This window comes from Saccostrea cucullata, unplaced genomic scaffold, assembly GCF_032062105.1.
Source record: "Saccostrea cucullata isolate Sc308-1 unplaced genomic scaffold, CSIRO_AGI_Scuc_v1 ctg146, whole genome shotgun sequence".
Classification (NCBI taxonomy): Eukaryota; Metazoa; Mollusca; class Bivalvia; order Ostreida; family Ostreidae; genus Saccostrea; species Saccostrea cuccullata.
Window position 1 is genome coordinate 1,275,380 of NW_026919274.1, and position 19,972 is coordinate 1,295,351.

A 19,972-nucleotide genomic window follows, 5' to 3' on the forward strand; every position below is an offset into this window, starting at 1 on the left:
CACCCTAAGAGAATACTCTAGACATGCCCTGCTTGATACCTATGAAGAACCCCAATAACACCCTCTCAAGTTACCATTTTTGCTACAGTTTTCAAAGTGTTAAATTTAAATTCTACAGGAGTAGAGTTTTTTCTTCCAGTCAAACTTTTCCATTAATTTGATCTATACATACCATAATTTTTTTTTCTTAACGTCAACTTTATTGTTTAAAACAAAATCTTTAGTGGATAATGATATCAAAATGAAATTTCCTATAATAAAAATGATGAGAGCTTTCTATGATACTTTTATCTAATTCTAATGATTTTTAAAAATTAATTATATGTGATACTCAACAATTATAATTTTGAGATCTCCTCATTTTGAAGTTAATTCAGGAAGAACGACACGATAATTGTCATTTCATCCTTAAAAGTCAAAATACCACGAGATATGAGCCATCTTAATATCTATTTTGTACTTCACATTAAATGACAAAGTTTAATGAAATTCATGCCACATAACCCTAAGCAATACATTACTTTTTTGAACTAATGGTACCTTTGAGTACCTGTTTCGCAAATGGTCAATGATAATGATATGCCTGAAGTGAACTTTTGCTTTCATGAAGTGCCAGGGTGTCACTGGTTCTGAATCGTGTACAAAGCCTTTTGAAAGTAAGATATTTTATAATATAAAGTTTACCATTCTACTGTGTCAGCCAATCTTGCGACATTTTCAACACAGAAATCAGCAATGCATTCTTCTGAGAGTCACAGTCCTAACTAATGACCCACTCTTCTGCGCATTATTTAATGTTTAATTAAATGTAGACTGTACTTTATTTTGGAAAGGAAATGGTTTCACTTTTAATTTTTTAAAGCATTTTTCTTGACTCTTGAAACATATTTGTGGTTAAGCTTCATGATTACAGAATGTATCTCTGAATCTATTTTTAGTAACCATGGTGTTCATCGAAATCAAAAACCGATCCTTCTCCACTAGTTATATTGAAATCATGTGCGGGGGAAAAATTTTTATCATAAAATCAAAATTAAAACAATTTTTGTCAAGTTATATTCAGAAACTGTAGAAGGAGTATAAAGAATTTACAGAAAAATCATCTCTTAATTTTCACATTTATTTATTTAAATTTTTTAAGTTCCATTACTCCATTATCCTACTTTTGTAAACCCTTTTAAAGAAAAAGAAGAAGATAAGATCAAGTTTAAATAAGGCCTAGAAAAAAAATATGTTTTAAAGGAATTTCACAGAAAATTCTATTTTTTAACCATGGCAACACCGTTCATCGAAATCAAAAACCGATGCACTATTCTATGTATCTTTTATACTTGTGTGCCAAGTTATATTGAAATCAGACCAAAACTAAACATTTTTTTAATGCTTTTGTGGCAACACCCATCAAAATCAAAAACCGATGCACTATTCTATGTATCTTAGTGTAGTCTACTTGTGCGCCAAGTTATATTGAAATCTCCAAAACTTTGCGTTTTAAAGGAATTTCACAGAAAACTATTTTTATAACCATGGTAAAGTCATTGAAATCAAAAACCGATGCACCTTTCTATTGTAAGTTTAAGTCATAGAAATGCTTGAAAACACCATTTCTTTTGTCATTAATGTTACTTCTATAACATTTTAGGAAAGAAACAAAAAAAAAAATTGTTTAAAAAAAAAAAAAAATTGCCTACCTACCTACCCTATATTTTTTCAGCATGAAAGCGGAAACAAACATATTTTTTTTCTAGGCCTAAACTACATAAACATGTGATTTCTTACTTACAGATATGCAGTAAAAAACTGACAAGGAACATGTATAAGTGTCAATGTGCAGTTCCCTGATTGGATATTTGCCTTACCCAGATAATCCAATAAACTGTGTTGTTCATTCTTCATACATATCACAAATGTGCAAGTACATGTAAGATATGAAGTCTTGCAAGAGAGCAGAACTGGCCTACATAAAAGCAAAACAGATCAACATTTTCTTAATCAACCCTGAATATTTATGAAATACTATTTTTTTCATTGTGCAAAAACAACAATCATATGGTCCCTGATGGACTATACAAACCAAAACAAAGTAACCAAAAAAAAAAAAAAACTTAATTGCTTTGTGAACCATTTGACCTTAGGTGACCTCTATATACCAGTCAAGGAAATAACTTTTGATGCCCTTTGTGTCCTTATTTTGCACACTATCTGTCAAGAGACTGGAGACAGCATAAATGGACTGACAGTTAGTAGAAAAATGGCTTCTCCAAAAGGGCCAATGACATTTGTCTTAAATGTCAACATGGTTATGTTGATATATATTTAAAGCAATATTAGCAGCAACTTTGCAAAATTGTAAATAACTATTTCAATGACAGAAAAAATAACATTAATAAACTTCTGTTGTTCATATTTGGAAGAGCTATTTATAAGCTTCGATTGAATCAAAATTCCATTATTGTTGTCCTGTACAATAATGATTTCTTATATAAACCAGTATATTGGATTGTACATAAAAGTTTTTTTTCTGCTTTATTTTAGTTTGATTGATCATAAAGGTTTAAGTTACATACAAATATATCATAACACATTTTAAAGCAAAATAAAATTTTCAAGAATGCAGCTCATATTCAGCTTTAAGGGATAATTTTAGTGTGTACGGAATACATTTCTTTAACAATCATATGAAAGTTTTTCAAGAATGCAGCTCATATTGCTTTAAGGGATAATTTTAGTGTGTAAGGAATACATTTCTTTAACTATCATATAAAAGTTTATGGTATATAGCTAAGAGCATAAAATTAAAATCAATATCAAAACTTTTTCTGTTCTATTATAAATCTGAGAATAGTTCATGACTGTGTTCTTGTACTGAATATAGAATAAAAATAATTAACAATTGAGGTGCATAGTTTACACATAACAATGCAATCCTTTTCCAAGTCCTTTTTTGTAATAAGAAAAATGCTCTTTTTTTTGAAGAGAAAAAAATCAACCAGTGATACTATTTGAATATATTTTTTTTTTCATCTGCATATGATTTTCCCGCAAAAGTGAACTAATCACTGTCCCAGGATGATTCACGATTTCCTACCATATATCTACTTAAATGTTTTACAAAACATTAATTCCAAATTTTATTTCAGGTAGATGCACTTCTTATTTTATTTACGTATTCTTGCTCTGAGCCTTATTTTAGAAGATACATGACATTTAAATGTCTGATTGGACTCGTGGCCTTATTCTTAGAAACTTTTTGTAATGGTATGTACTCCATTTTCATGTACAACATCAATCAGGCTCATTTTAATTACCTCTTAACCCAATAGAACAAGACGTGTCTTCCGCGCATTAGTTTCTGAGACCTTGCGATCCTTGTACCTATGTGTGTCAGCCAACCAGAATTTGCTTTAAATGCTGACGGACAAGTACACAACACATCTTTCTTACTAAAATGAGTTAATGTGACTTAACACCCATTCATCAACATATCCAAATGAATTAATGTACATTTTCGTGTAAAAATAATTCAATCAATTTTTTTGAAGTCAGAATGGCAGACAGTTACTGACTATATCTTGGAGTAAGATGTTAATTAACAAGTCTAAATTTTAAATAAACTAATTACAATATTTAATTGTCAAAATTCTGTTTGCACAATTCAGAACTTTTTTTGTAAAAATTTCAATGCCCTTTTCAAATTAATAATCTTTACTGGTGCCCATGCACCTGCATTTCAACAATTAAATTTGTCCTTGTCAAGTATGTATGCCCATTTCAGTTATTATTGTGTCTTAAGAAAAATGACTACACAAATGTCAAACTGAATCATGATTGTCAAGTAAGTGGAGCAGAAATTAAAATTCATAATTATCAAGAGTCACATTTCTCTAATTTCAAACTTTGAATCATCATTAAAATGATGATTTTTTAATCAAACCATCGATATACAGGATTAAATTGATTATGTATGTAGTAATATGTTGTTTTGAGCAAGATTATTTATTTTCTTGAAGCATAAACCTCTTCAATGACATTGCAAGACACACTGATTTATGAATATTGATTGTGATGTAGGCTGAAACTGTATCAAATTCTATTCATTACAAATTTGTCCCAATTCGAGAACATCGAGATAAAGAGTCGAAGAATTTTAGAACTAATAACATTTTGAATTTGAAATTAATATGTTTTTGTGGTCTTCCTTTCTTTTTTTACTTTTTAATTGATAGAAGTAAGTTTTTTTATATTGCTTACAAATAAAGATATAAGAAGTTTGTCACAATGCATATGGCTGAAGGCATTTGTTTTTATTAGAAAGGATTATACTTCTATTCATTATTAAGACACCTACCACAAGTACCAGTGAAACTGAAGGAAACTTTAGGTTACCTCCTCATTTGTCTGTCTGTCTGTCAGTCAGTCTAATAACCAACTTGATTTTCTGCACTTTCCTTCTAAATGCTGGCAGATTTGAATTGTTATCTGAATTGTATGCTTTTTACCTTGATAAGTTACAGTTCAAGTTTGCATTTTCTTCTTTTGCTCACCTAAGGACTTTGATAAGGGAAAAGCAAAAATCACTTCAGTATTAAAAAGTTTTGATACACATGTATAAGTGGTCCTTCCATACCCCTCCCCAGGAGGGGCATGGGAGGGGGTCATTATCTGTACAATTTAAATCTGTTCTAACTGAAGATGCTTCCTGCATATTTGAATGATTAATCATGACTTTCAAAAATTTTTATAGATTTTTCTCTTATATATTCCTCTCTTAAAGTCTGATCTTCTATTGTGGCCCCACCCTAACCTTTGGGTTCATGTCTTGCAAATGTGAATCTACAGTACCTGAAGATGCTTCCATATTAATTGACTAATCATGGCTTAATTTGCTGTAATTGAGAAAACTTTTAATTCATATGTCTGCTATACATTCCTATAAAAAATTTAAAGGACACCTCTTTATTTCACCTTTCCTAATTATCTCCCTTAGACAAGGTTGTGGTCCTTTGTTTGAACAAATTTGAACCCACTCTACCTAGGTATACTTTATGCCAAGTTTGGTTGAAATTTCCCCAGTGGTTCTGGTGAAGAAGATGAAAATGTGAAAAGCTACAAGAAATGAGATGAAAGACAAGGGGCAAATTTTGATCAGAAAAGTTCTCTCAAGGTTTTGGCGCAGCTGAGCTTACAAACAAACAGACGAAAACTATTTATCTTGAATGAAATTCTGGAAAAGTAAAATATTTTGAAACGGTAACTACACAAATAAATGCATTCCTTTTTGTACAAGAAACACATCTGAGGGACATATAAGACATAAAACAGACTTTTGTCAAAGAAACAACCTTTATGAAAGTTAAGTGTCCTAAGAGTAAACAAAGGTTATGTTTTGTAGACCTCATAAAGTGGTGACTGAGAGGACTGACAATCCGACACGTATATAATCTATCTAAATCAGTACAAAAGTGCCTGTTAGCAGTCGCACTCATTTAGTCCCCTCAGATCTATACCCTAGCCACCCCCACCACCTAATGATCATAAAATGATAATGTAGATCATAAAGTGATAATCCAGATCAAAGTGTGGTAAATCCACTCTCATTAAAAAGCCGGATTCTGTCACCATATCAACAAAGCCTTGGTGTTTACGGTCACAAAACCATCAAGAAGATCACGTACCTTAAAATCAAAATATCCTCTCTAATGTCAGCTGCCTCATGCTTCTTTATCGTCGACTCATTGTTCTCTCTGGTAAAAAAAAAAGAAAGAAAATCAATGGACTTGTTCCACAAGAGAAAACATTTACATGAAATCTGACGAAAAAATCTTTTGACCTACAAAAATACTTTATCTAATGACATGCATTTTTTCCCCTCATTATAAATCACAGACAAGGAAAGAATGGATCTAAATATAGAAAACAGCTCTTAATGAGAGGCGCTAGGAAAGGTAAAGGTCGTTTGGCAGAGCAGACAACATTTTTTCCTGGGGATAAACAGACTTCCTGCCTGCTGTAACGGATGATATCACATCAGGTCACTCTATTCTTATTATCACACCTACTTAGAACAATTACCATTGCGGAACCCTGTCACCGGGAAAATTCTCCACCGAAATAGATAAAAACATCCAGGATTCTCATTCAGTATGCAGGAAATACACCGAAGCAATAGATTTATTTCTGTCAAAAGATCAACTGCACTCAGGCGCGGGATTTTAGGTACACTGCGAAGCACGTCATTCCCATTCACAGTGGCCTTATCTTATCTACTCTGACTTGTATTTTATTCCATTCTCATTCCATTTATAACTTCCTATAGGGAAACACTCCGAAAAAAGAATCTTAACCTTTCAGAAATAAATGTGCGGGGATTATCCTCAAAATAAAATCTACTGAATGAATTCCAAGCTTTAGACAATAACGTCAATACGTCATAGGATGAATTGTCTAATATCCTCTCTCTTGGCCTGGTATGACTGGTCATTTTTATCCTGAATGTCTAACTACTCAAATAAAAGTACAAGGCAGATGCAGATGGCATATACAATAAATAATTACACAAGCATGTTTTATGGTTTCAGTATTCACAAAAATCCAAAGAGGGATAAAAAAGTACCAGTATTGATTTTGTAGTCTTTTAGAAAATCTAAGTACAAAATCTTCATAATTAAATTTTTATGAATATATTTCTGATTTAATCTATTTCCAAATAGGCATTTCAAAATTCTTTAATTTCTTTTCCAACTTATGTTTTTCATCTCATAAAATATGATTAAGCAAGACAAATTGATTTTGCAATGGATTGTGTTTATAATCCTATATAATCAGGGAGCCCAAATGGTCCTCGTGTAATGGTCAGATCTGCACAACTGGTCCTTGAACTTCTCACAAGACCAGCTAAACACAAAAAAACCCTAGTCTGGAACATTATAATGCAGTGACAAACACAGCTCAAATGATTTCTTCAATGGACATAATTTACAACAGGCGTCTTACAAGTTTAATGATTGAGACGAATAATTTTCCCAAGGAAGTACTTTAAATGGGACTTAATTAAAAGATTAGCCATTCTTGCAGCAGGTTATTGCACTAAGTCATGGCGTGAACTTCTAAATTTTTAATAATCTTCAGCTTATAGAAGTACACCAAGAAAACCCATCTCACTTCACTGGCCTTTCTTAAGTACAAGTAGGTTATCAAAATAAATACTTAAGCTTAACATTGTGTGCTTAATTCAAATTCGCACTGGCAAACTGTTTATTACAGTTCTTTTATAAGAAAATTTTTATCAACACAATACAATGTATATGACATGCGTGTCTTTTTTCCTTTTATCTCCATAAACAGCGCCAAAACTGAATTGCCAAAAGGGAAAATTGTCTCATACTATGAACAGATAAACATGCACATACAAAATAAAATTGAACAAAACAAACTTCAATCTAAACTAGCTGAGGATACATTACTAGATCAATATCCAAGCAAGTTTGGTTCAAGTAAGACTTATAGTTAGTTGAAAATGATCCTTCTCCAAAAACTTTAACCAATTCACTCGAAATTGTATGTCAGATCCAGCATCTAAAGCAAGACTTGGGTATAGATTTGCTCCTAAAACTTAAACCTGATCACTCATTTGAACAAGAGGCCCCTGGGCCTTATAGGTCACCTGAGCATTATTCAACAACTTCCCAGTGACTGAATTTGATCCATGTTTTAAGCCAGATGCTATAGCATTTACAATCTGGTCATCATAACTATACACTTAGCAGTTCCTTAGTTTGGTACTTTATACCCATAGGCAGGGTAGGGGAACAAAAAATGCATTTCAACTAATCAGTAATATTCAGCAATAATCAGTAGTGTCGCTACCACACATGAACCCTTGACTCTTAGGCCTAGATCCACACATTGCACTATTTTTGGAAAGACATACTTGCTTTTCAAAAATATTTGATTAATACCAAGGAGCACATTTCAAACAATTCATTCATTTTCAGTACATAAGTACAGCCTCCCCCCCCACTATGGTACAACTGACCCTGGGGCCTTGAAATTTACAATTCTTGAAGATTAGGGATTGCTCATAACTATATAGGTAATTCATCTGCTTAAAACCTAGGAGCAAAGAAGAAAGTATTCAAAGATTTAATGTTTTTTCACTATACATGTATAATCAATACAGCCCCGCCCTAACACCAGAATCCCTGACCCTGGGGCCATGAAATTCACAATTTTGGCAGAGGCACTCTTGTTCATCATAACTATGTAACTTAGTTAGTTTATTTAATACCCAGGAGTAAAGAAGAAGATTTTTAAAGAATTCATGTATTTCCTCTATATAATCAATAGAGCCCCACCCTGACACCAGAACCCCTGACCCTGGGGCCATAAAATTCACAATTTTGGTAGACGCACTTTTGCTCATCATAACTATGTACTTAGTTAGTTTATATAAAACCTAGGAGCAGAGAAGAAGATTTTCAAAGAATTCATGTATTTTCACTATATAATCAATAGAGCCCCGCCCTAAAACCAGAACCCCTGACCCTGGGGCCATAAAATTCACAATTTTGGTAGAGGCACTCTTGCTCATCATAACTAGTACTTAGTTAAATTATATAAAATCTAGGAGCAGAGATTTTCCAAAGAATTCATGTATTTTCACTACATAATCAATAGAGCCCCACCCTAACACCAGAACCCCGACCCTGGGGCCATAAAATTCATAATTTTGGTAGAGGCACTCTTGCTCATCATAACTATATACTTAGTTAGTTTATCTAATACCCAGGAGTAAAGAAGAAGATTTTCAAAGAATTCATGTATTTCCTCTATATAATCAATAGAGCCCCGCCCTGACACCAGAACCCCTGACCCTGGGGCCATAAAATTCACAATTTTGGTAGAGGCACTCTTGCTCATCATAACTATGTACTTAGTTAGTTTATTTAATACCCAGGAGCAGAGAAGAAGATTTTCAAAGAAATAATGCATTTTCACTATATACTTATTTAGCCCCGCCCTAGTACAAGAACCCCTGACCCCAGGGCCATGAATTTCACAATTTTGGTAAAGGACTCAATCCTATAGGTGTGTTATAATGAAATAATAAGTTGAAAGTAAATTGCTGATTACAATCATGCAAACAGTTTGACTGCTTGATGTCCAGGAGTAAAGAAGAAGATTTTTGAAGATTGCATTAATTTTAGTGGTTTTGGCCCCACCCCCCAGGCCCCAGGGGGGCAGGGATCATGAAATTCACAATTTTTGTTCCCCTTCACCCATAGATGCTTTGTGCCAAATTTGGTTGAAATTGGTTCAGTGGTTGCAGACAAGAAGCTGAAAATGTTCAAAAGTTTACGACCGATTGACGACGAACGACGAACGACGTACGACGGACGACGACGGACAACAACAGATAGCAATAGGTCACCTGAGTGACTCAGGTGACCTAAAAATGTAGGTTAGATCCAGCATCCGAAGCAAGTCTGGTAGTGTCCATCCCTAGATGCATCATTCATGCAAGTGTTGGTCCAGGTAGGGCTGATATTTAATTTGGAATGGACCTGCTTTGCAAACTTTAGCCTGGTCATAAATATCAGGAGAATGTACATCAGATCTAGCATCCAAAGCAAGTCTGGTAGTGCCCATCCATACTCCATAGATGCATCATGGAATGGAGTAATACTCCTAAAACTTTAATAGAGATGTTGAAGCTAATGCCAATGCCAATGACAAGGGTATGGCCGCATAAGCTCATCTCAATTTCATCAAGGTAGCGCTAAAAATGCCATTCAATTTTAACTTATTCTTAACTAATTCTTCTCCCCTTGAAAGAAAGTGTGGTCCTTCTTTGAACAAACTTTCATCCCCTTCACCCAAAGATAGTCTAAGCAAACTTTGTTTGAAATTTGCCCAGTGGTTCATGAGAAGAAGATGAAAATGTGAACATTGTGAAAAGTTTACAACATATTTCATACAACGTATCATGATGAATACATGTACCGTTCATGAATCATGGCTCAAATATAGAAATATGTATCAATACAGAAAAAGTTGTATCATCCCAGAACAAAAGAACTATGAGTAAGGGTATAATCATCATATTTTCATTGTAAAATAACATAAGTACATTCAACATATGTCTATGATATCACACCTTAAATATTGGTCATCCATTGAAATGGGACCTAGTTTGATTCTACAATATAAGTCAATACATTCTGCTTCCATTAGTGAACTCTTCAGAATTAGAGACGCTTTTGGTCGACTGACTGGGACAGCATTGTGTCGCGGATAATATAAAAACATGCCAATCTCAATCCAATTTTAAATGATAAATGTATTTGTCATTCCAGTTAAAGAATAGAGGAACTAAAGACATATGTAAGAGAGCAAGAACTCTAAATTTATCATCCATAAATAAAATGTACATGTACAACATTTCCGAGGTATGTGTATTGTATCTAGATGTACCTATGATAAATAGATACATACGATCAACAATAGGTATAAATTGATATATCGTTGTCATTCCTACTCTTGATGTATATAAAGTTCACAACAATAAAATATTTCAATTGCATTTTTTTTGGCTTTGTTCAACGACATTCAACATATTGTTTACATGTTTATGTTAAGTTTGTCCCAGAAATTCCTCAAGATTTGTACATTTTGTGACTTTTTCATATAATAGTGCACTAAGAAGTATTGCCCTTCCATGGTGGTAATAGAACATATCACTGATTTATCATTAGGTCATCAACTTCTTAAAAGAGGATAGATGAAAGGTATCCTATAGGTGTGTTATAATGAAATAATAAGTTGACAGTAAATTGTTTCCAATGCACTCTATTAATCCCTCCCACCAATAATTTCAGAGCCATTCTGTTATACTGGAGGGATAGGCCTATGGAAGGCATTCTAATCATATTAGGGCTACCCAACAGAGGGTAAGAGTTTGATTATTCTTAACAAAAGGTGCTTACCTGAACATATTTGCTAAAGCCTAGTAAAGAGCACTAATCAGTTCAGTACTGAAAAGATTACTTGGGTTGATTTGACATTATTTGAACAAATACATATATATATTATAGGGATGTCAAATCGGTCAATTTTTAATACTCGGTTACTCGGACGTTTTTCCGATCGAGTACCCGGGTACTCGGTAAAAGTGTAAATATGAACAAGTGAATTGTTAACTATAAAACATTGTAAACTCTTGTTGAAATAAAACCACTTGCTCTAATGGGAGGTTTTCCCGTAAATGTGTTTTGTTGTAATAATTATAAGCACTTCTTACCCGACGAATTTTTCAAATATAATATTTTCAAGTTTAATTTATTTATCTGATAAACACACGAAATTAAATCACAAATGGTTCACAGTGTATTTGTTTAGAAAAATAATCTGCTACGTAATTGTAATGTAACTCTTAGTTGCGTGTAATGTACATATGTAACTCCTATACTGTTGCGTTTGACTTCCAAATTTCAGTCGTCAGAGCGACAGTATCAAATGATCAAGTTCAGAGAGGACATACGATCTTCTTACACTTTTTCGACCCCAGAATTCATACAATTATAGAACGGTTTGTTAATTGTAGTTTGGTGTAAGGATGAACATCGCTTTTTTTAGGCCTTTGCATTCAACCATTTGCATTGGCATGTATAATCAAACGCAACCATATCAACAATCGCACGTGTAATATCATTTGTCTCTTTTCCTGAGAATTTACGGCTTCTTGGAGAACTGACAAACTTATCTAAATTATTTGATGATAATTGGCCTTAAATTATGTTCAATGAAAACAAATCTTTAAAGCAAACCAAAATTAAGGGGTGGAAGATTGCCGAAGGTGAGAAAAGCCAGGTAACAGGTGCTTGGTCATGGTAATTACTGTATAAACACTGCCACAGGCGATAACGGTCATTTAGAGTGATGGGAAACCCTAATTACTTTATGTACAAGTGCAAAGAACATTTTCCATTTGAAACCGATGTTTTAATGCATTAATAAATAAGCGTAGAAATATTCAAAAATATACTTCCGAGTAACCGAGTACCAATTTTAGTATTCGATACTCGGACGTTCGATCGAGTACCCGGTTAACCGGGTACTCGTTGACATCCCTAATATATTATTATAACAGTAACTTGATCCAAAAGGTCGTATCACGTCGAGTTGACAGGCGCGGATCATCAGATCAAACTCGACGCTTTGCGTCTCGTTTGATCTGATGATCCACGCCTGTCAACGAGACGTGATACGGCTCTTCGGATCAAGTTACTGCTTTAATGAAAAATTTATTATATACCCCCTTATAACTAGCTAAATATGGCAAAATAAAATTTTAGAGATCAATTGAATAATATTTATCCATAAAAACAAAGTATAATAACAAGGGACTTTTTAACGCGCAAGAAAAATAACGTCATGTTTATGCGTACTACGTCATCAGTTTCAGAGAGTGGTGATATGGATTCAGAAAACCACAGTGTGGTGATCCGGAAAGTCTGATCATGACGTCATGTGATTGCGTAAATTAAACAGTAAAATTGAGTGATACGCATTAGGTATATAATAAGAATCTATACTACCTGAGAATGCTTCCATATCAATATGGCTAATCATTGCTGTGCTGTTTTTAAAAAGATTTTCTTCCCTATATATTTCAGCATTAAATTTTGATCCCCTATTCTAGCCATACCTTATCCATGGGGTCATCATGTTAACAAAATTTAAAACTACAACACCTGAAAATGCTTCCATTTCCATGGGTTTGCTGTTCTTAAAAAGAAGTTATAAAGATTTTCCCTATATATTTCATTGTAAAATTTTGATCCCCCATTGTGGCCCCATCCTATTCCGAGGGCCATCATTTCAACAAACTTGAATCTACACTATGTGAAGAGGGTTTCCTGTAAGTTTCATTTTTTTGGACCTGAGTGGTTCTTGACAAGGATATTTTAAAACATGCACCAAACTGAAATTATTTCTTAATTATCTCCCCTTGAAAGAGAGTGTAGCCCTTCATTTGAACAAACTTGAATCCCCTTCACCCAAGAATACTTTGTGGCAAGTTTGGTTTAAAACCAACCCTTTGGTTCTTGATAGAAGAAGTCAAAGGTGTGAAAACTTTACAGACAGACAGACAGACTGACTGGCTACAGATAAAATATGATAAACAAATCTCACTTCAGCTTTTACCTCAGGTGAGCTAGTTTTGATCCCTAGACCTGTAATAATGTATTCCATATCTTCCCTTATAGATCTATATTAAGCATATGAACTATCTTTATACAATCAATTATCTGCTCTAAGAAACATCTTTTCGGTGAAGATTCGTGGATAGAACCCTTCGACCCCACCCCAACATCCTTTTGAGGGCAGGGTTCACCATTTTTGGGGTTGAGGAAATTCGGAATACACGTGACTAATCTCCTCAAAACACGCCGAATTGATTTAGCCTATAATCCTATATCATATTTCACAATTTTTTTAGAAAGCTTCTTTCACTGCCCCTTTCAACATGTACTGCAATTTACACAAAGAAAAAATATTTGTGGACCATAACTCTTCATTAAATGATTAATAAACAGCTTATGCCCAATACAGGTTGGGACCAATCGCCCAAATGGGATATAATAGTTCGTTTGGGATATAATATCCCAAATGGGCTATAGATTTACAGTGCAAAAATTGAAATTTTTTATTTTGGCTATAAATATCATAAATCCGCATCACAACACTTAAAAAGGAATCACTTTTGGTTGACAAGTTTTCCTGTAATTGTTTATTGATCCCTCGGAAGTTCCTTAACTTCTTGGGGATCAATCTAACAAACGGTATGATTTCAGAAAAACTTGCTTACCAAAAGTTATTCTATTTTAAGTGTTTTGATGCGGATTTATGATATTTATTACCAAAATAAAAATTTTCAATTTTTGCACTGTAAATTTATAGCCCATTTGGGATATTATATCCCAAACGAACTATTATATCCCATTTGGGCGATTGGTCCCAACCTGCAATATATTTGGATCAAACTGACACGAAGATCAAGTTGTCTACTGCATGTTACATAAGACACACATGCCCAGTTCAAAAGACAACAAATATACCTTATTCAAAGATTAATCTGGTGGCGATTTGTTACTACAATGTGTCGGTTTTTCCAGAGGCATCACATTGTTTTTCTTCCTCCGCCATACTGGATCAGTCGATTATCAATGGTGAGGGGTGTTCTCAGCGTGGGAGTAAAAAAAGAATGTTAATGCTTAAATTTTTTTGTTAAATAATGATACTGTTTTGCTTCATAAAAAAAAAACCACATTGAACACACTGAACACACTATAATTTATAAAGAACCTTTTATGCATAAACTTATGCATAATTTACTAAATCCTTTAAAATTTTTAGCTCACCTGTGCCTACTACGCCTACAGGTTGGCTCAAATGAACTATATCATCTGGATACATTATGTTTCGGAAACTTGAATAAACACTAACGGTTCAAAGATTAATGTTAAAACGGTATTTTTAAAAGGATAGGTGAAAGAAATAGTTACAACGAATTAAAAGGAAATAAAAATATCATACTTTTAATCAGAGAGTGTTCAGGGCATTCTCTATCCAGTTGTTTTCTGCTACGCTCTCAACACCTCTGTCAAAACCCATTGAAAGATTCTTGGACAAATTTTAAAAATTGAAAATTTAAAGTTAAAATCATAATGAATTAATGTAACTATCAAATGAATATTAAATCGGCAATACGGCTGCAAATCGATCGTGTGCTTATTCATTCAAATTTACCCAATATATCATTCAGGAATAAGGAAAAAAATTGAAGTAAGCATTTGAGAAAAATTAATATACCCTCCTCAAACAAAATTAACGTAATTAGAATCTGCCGGAAAATCAAGGGTCGTACAACTTAGATCTGTTTACTTGTACCACGTGAATTCTAAAATGGCACGTGGATACAACGTAGGGTTTACAATTACAGTGCTTTAAGCAGTTCCGGATTTTAAGCAGTTCCGAATAATTTTAATTAAATAATTAAAATTATGCAAACATAAATGTTTCTGTTTCTAATGATTCTTTACATAAATGAAGCTTTATGTATTGTCCATACTCTGGATGACATAGCGAGATCAAGAACTCCCGTCTTTCTTACCGTGTCCAGGCTTTTTGTTTACAACCGCAAGCGCTTAAGTGACGTTGACCGACATTAAACACGTGCTATCTTGAAAGTAAAGACGTGCTCTGAAACTGTGGTAAGGTATGTATTTCATTTAAGATATGTGAATGAAACATTGATGTATCTTCTATCTCATGAAATTTCGGTTTCGTTAAAATACGACGTAAATCCAAAATAAAGAGCAATATTCACAACATCCCATTTTAAGCAGTTCCGAATTAACCATATACGGGGTTGTCTCAAAAGAGCTGGTATAACAAACAAGAGAAAATAACCTAAACAAAAAGTCAGAAACATGAAATCATTTTACATTCAGAATTTTATGGTAAATTATGTTGATTTGAAAAGGTGAGAGAGTATTATTAATTTCAAAGTCATGGCTTTAAGTATCTTTCTCCCTCCCCCATCTAGCTTCTCTCTCTCTCTCTCTCTCTCTCTCTCTCTCTCTCTCTCTCTCACATGCTGTTTACAGAAGATACTACAAATTCAAAGATCCTTAGAAGAAAATACATATAAACAAATTAATAAAATTGAATGGAGAAACTGTAAAGAATGAACAATCTCATTAAATATTATACAATGTAGAGTGTATTTATTATTTTTTTTCAGCGTTTGCTATATCTAATATATCACTGAGTCCAAAGAAACTAGAAGTAGTCATGGGAAGAAAAAGAAGAAAATGTTCGAAATCATAAGAAAGCAAGAACTTTATGAAACCACCAATGACCCCAAAAGAGGGTTGCCGCTAAAATATGTAGCAGGCCTTCTGATAGGTCATGTGTCGAAAGGTTTATCAAATTCTTTTTAGACAATTCTGGATTAAAATGGAGAATTTTTTGCAGAGGTTAATAATGTATATTACACATAAAATGTGTAGTGTTTGTCATGTCTGTCATCTTTCCTTCTGTCTGTCAATCTGTGACACTTTGTGTTAAGCTCAGTTTCAAAGAAATTTTCAAGATATTTTTATCAAACTTCATTTGCTGACACATATAGTGAGAGGTATTCAACTGCTTAAAGATTTGTTTTTACCTTGACCTCACTTTTCTCAAATTTGCAGCTTGCTACCTTTCAAACCAAAAAAACTATTCAAGATATTTTTGTAACTTATACATAATTTCAAATTAAATGGTAAGAATTTATCAGGGACCTACATACGTATATAGGTCCCTGAATTTATCGAATTAAGAATGTGTGCAATTTTTTTTAAACTGACTTTCCCTATGGCCTTCAACTTTCTCATCTATTGTGTATAAAACTGAGTTATTTTGAAAGTACATGTACTCAAGTTTAACCTTTTCTTCAAACTTCACACTCTATCTCAAGCAGTTTCATGTGCATTAAATTCAAATACAGTTAAGTGAACTGGTGAATTATGTGTTGGGCATTTATGTCCTATGGACATATTTCTAGTTTTTTGTATGAAATGAACAACAATTCTTTGATTAATTATATTTTTTATTTTTTGATGATTTTATCTAGTCTTCAAATGCAATTTTCTGATTTTTATTGTACCAAAATATGTTGTTTTTTTTTTTTATTATTATTTTTTAAATATTTGATAGTTTATTTTATCCTTAATAAAGTTGTTGAAACATGATCTTTTCTTCTTTAAATATGATATAATTGATATTCCATTTTCGAGCTCAGGTCTTAAAAAAAAGTGAAAAAAAAATATTATTGTCCCTATTAACTTAAGATCTGATCGTTAAAAATGAATTTTGAGACGACCTCTGTTGTTACAACTATAAATAACAACGATAGGTGGCGAAAACAGGAACTACTTGAAATCATCTAAACTGCTTGAACTCCAGCATATTTTAATTGGAAAACTTCGATTATAAAGTATAACGTTTTAAAAAAATAATATGGCTTGAAAGAGTAAATAAAGGACTATTTATTTCAATGTAGAAATCAAACACAAGTCCTGCATATATAATTAACCGAGTGTTTGTCCCGTTACGATCCGGAACTGCTTAAATCACTGCAGTGCTTTAAATCAATAATAGTTTATATTTTTATAATCTCCCAACTAAATTTGTGTCAGGAATGTTGCTTTTTAATTTCAAGCCCTATTTTTGGTTTTGTTTTTCGTTTTGGTCGACTTTGTCAATGTAGCAGGCCTACCGGGCTTCCTCTCTTACCATGCTGTTTTGTTTATGAAAACTATACGCATGCGCATATAGCATGGAATGTGGAACCTCGAACACGTTGCGATGTATATATTTATGAGCCATAAATAATTATTAATTTTAATGAAACAATCAGAATTATTTACTTTTGAAATTTGTAATTTTCTGAAAGTGTATACATTTATGAGTATGAAAAAAATTCTAAATCCCATAGGAAAATTTTAACAAGTCTGTTTTTGAAGAGATGCGCCATATTGTCACTTTAATGATATTTTACAACTAATTTCAAAATTATGAAGCCCTCAAATGATTTTATCAATTTTTAACTTAAGGGGGCCGACTGGGGTTTTATTGTGTCAAAACTAAGATAGCGAAACTCTTCATTTTTATACCATATATAACTTACATTAACTTAAGTGTACATGCAAAGTTTGGGCAAAATCTACCGTCCGGGTATTTTTAAGGGACCGTCTCAAAGTAAAGGTACATTTACTACAGGATTATATAGGAAAATGACGGTTTTTTAGCACTTTAAAGCAAATTATACAAATACTACAGTAAACTTTTTGTTCAAACTATAATATTTGATGAGTAATACTATATTTTACATTACATGTAAGAAACACAAAATTGTACCGTCTTGTTACCAGAGGGGGCATCTTAAAAAAGCAAACAATTATAAATTTTTCCTGTTTTTATACAGTACTACAAAATATGACTTGCGCAGAGGTATTATATGAAAAAATTATAAGAATAATGGAGAGATTCTCAAATTTCTACGTTTTAAATTTCAAGAGCATATGTTTTATTATTACTTTTTATTTAATAACATTTTTATTGCCCCTTTCTTTAAAAACTTCAGTTTATCATAACGTCAAAAACACACTAGAACGATGCCAACCTACCTATCAGTTGCAAAATTGGTTGAAAATTCAGTTAAATACAAATTTAATTACGTTTTTAAACCTGTAATTTCTTAATTTTCTTTAATTTTACTAATTCAGTGAGAAACGTTGCTTTAAAACAGTAAATACACTTCATTTTACTATGATGCGCGAAATATTGCGCAATGAAAACTACAGTCGGCCCCCTTAATATAGACCCCAAAGATACTTTCTCAAGTCGAAATCAATTTAGTATATTGAGATCACATCTTTCAACGATCTGTTGGAATTCCCATGGGTACCAATTGCACCCCGTTATTAGCAGACCTAGCTATTTTTGTATTCACATAAACAGAATTTAAAAACAAACTTTACACATGAGATGAAGGAAATTTATAACACTTGCTGTATGTGGCCCTCAACTTAACATTTAGATATATCGATGGTGTATTACGATACCACAGTCTAGCAAATCTGCTTTATATTTGAAACCACCATGGCACCTGATCTCACCTTTGATGTTTTTAGAAGATTGCCCTGGTCAGTCTATGTTGTTTTTGGTGGACTTTTGAGCTTGATATAAATTGTTCGTTATCTTCATATTTGATTGAATAAATTTGCAGTAAACTAATTAGTTTATTTCATTAAGAGTATCAACTAAAAAAAAAAAGGTTAACAAAAAATAGCAATAAGAACGGAATATACTTTTAATTTGACTTAATTTGAAAAAGTTTACCTTAAACATTTTATATCAAGTCTGGACGAAAGTGTGTTGAATTTTCTGGCACGGATATATCAAATAAAAGTCATCATGTTTTCATTTGGATTAAATCTTTTTTTTTAAAAAAGAAAGAAGAATTTTTTCAAAAGTGGGATTTTTAACTGTGTTTGATCATTAAAGCATTTCTCCTAAACTCTTCAGGAACCCTGAGGTCAATGATAGTTTATTGACAACTCCCTCACAATTGACAGTAACGGCCAAAAATTTAAAATGTAAATTTCTATTGACTTTGAAAACTGTTGTCATATATGTGTTTGTTTCAAGTTGCATGATCACAGGATATTTAAGGTGGAACCACAATGGGGATTCAAAGTCATACAAAGGCAAAATTTTTTTTTTTAAATCTTCTCATATATATGATTATTAATCATATTAATATGCATTAGACCATTAAAAATTTAAAAATTGACCCAGGATTTGGGTGTGGCCAAGATATTTCCTTCACTTATTATTTAAATCGTAGCAAGGAAACATAATAATTTAATAAAATTTTATAAATTGATGTTCTATATAGGCTACCACTTCCATTTGAGAAGCAATAGAAGACTTGGAACATCTATTTTTTTTCCTTCAATATTTTATTTTTGTTAGTACTTAAATGGTTGCTGACCGACTTCCATATTTCACAGGTATATTCACTAAGACAAATCTTTTCTTTAGATATTTTTTTTTTATCTTTTGAGCTTGACCTTGGAGTTTGACTTGCATATGAAAAACTTAACCTTTGCCAAACCCTGTTAAAAAAGGGTGTTTCACAAACATCTTGTTTCTCTTGATATCTCAATTCATCATCTGATGTATTTCTTAGTCCCATTTGGTTCAAGAAAACAAGGTTTAACTTGTTGTTATTTTTTATTTTTTTGAAAATTTTAACACTAGTGTTTATGTTGTAACATGGTAAATACTTGGCAATGCATTGTAAGAAAATATTTTTACAACTTCCGTTAAATGGCAGTTTATAAACCTGCTCAGGGGA

At 32.6% G+C, this 19,972-nt stretch overlaps 1 protein-coding gene across 7 annotated transcripts in view; it reads right to left on the bottom strand.

Moving 5' to 3' along the window:
- The window catches only part of LOC134228653 (uncharacterized), a 39,594-nt gene extending 25,358 nt beyond the window's left edge, over positions 1–14,236 (bottom strand). For 3 of the 7 annotated variants that reach the window (XR_009984054.1, XR_009984053.1, XM_062710332.1), the window contains exons 1-2: positions 14,121–14,236; positions 5,676–5,744 (exon numbers count right to left, since the gene is read on the bottom strand). The gene's annotated coding sequence lies outside the window, so the exon portion shown is untranslated. Of the gene's footprint in view, positions 1–5,675; positions 5,745–5,834; positions 5,902–6,059; positions 6,327–14,120 lie in introns of those variants that run through there. The other 4 variants (XR_009984052.1, XM_062710354.1, XM_062710347.1 and 1 more) reach the window with 4 other exon arrangements.
- Positions 14,237–19,972: the final 5,736 nt, after the last annotated feature.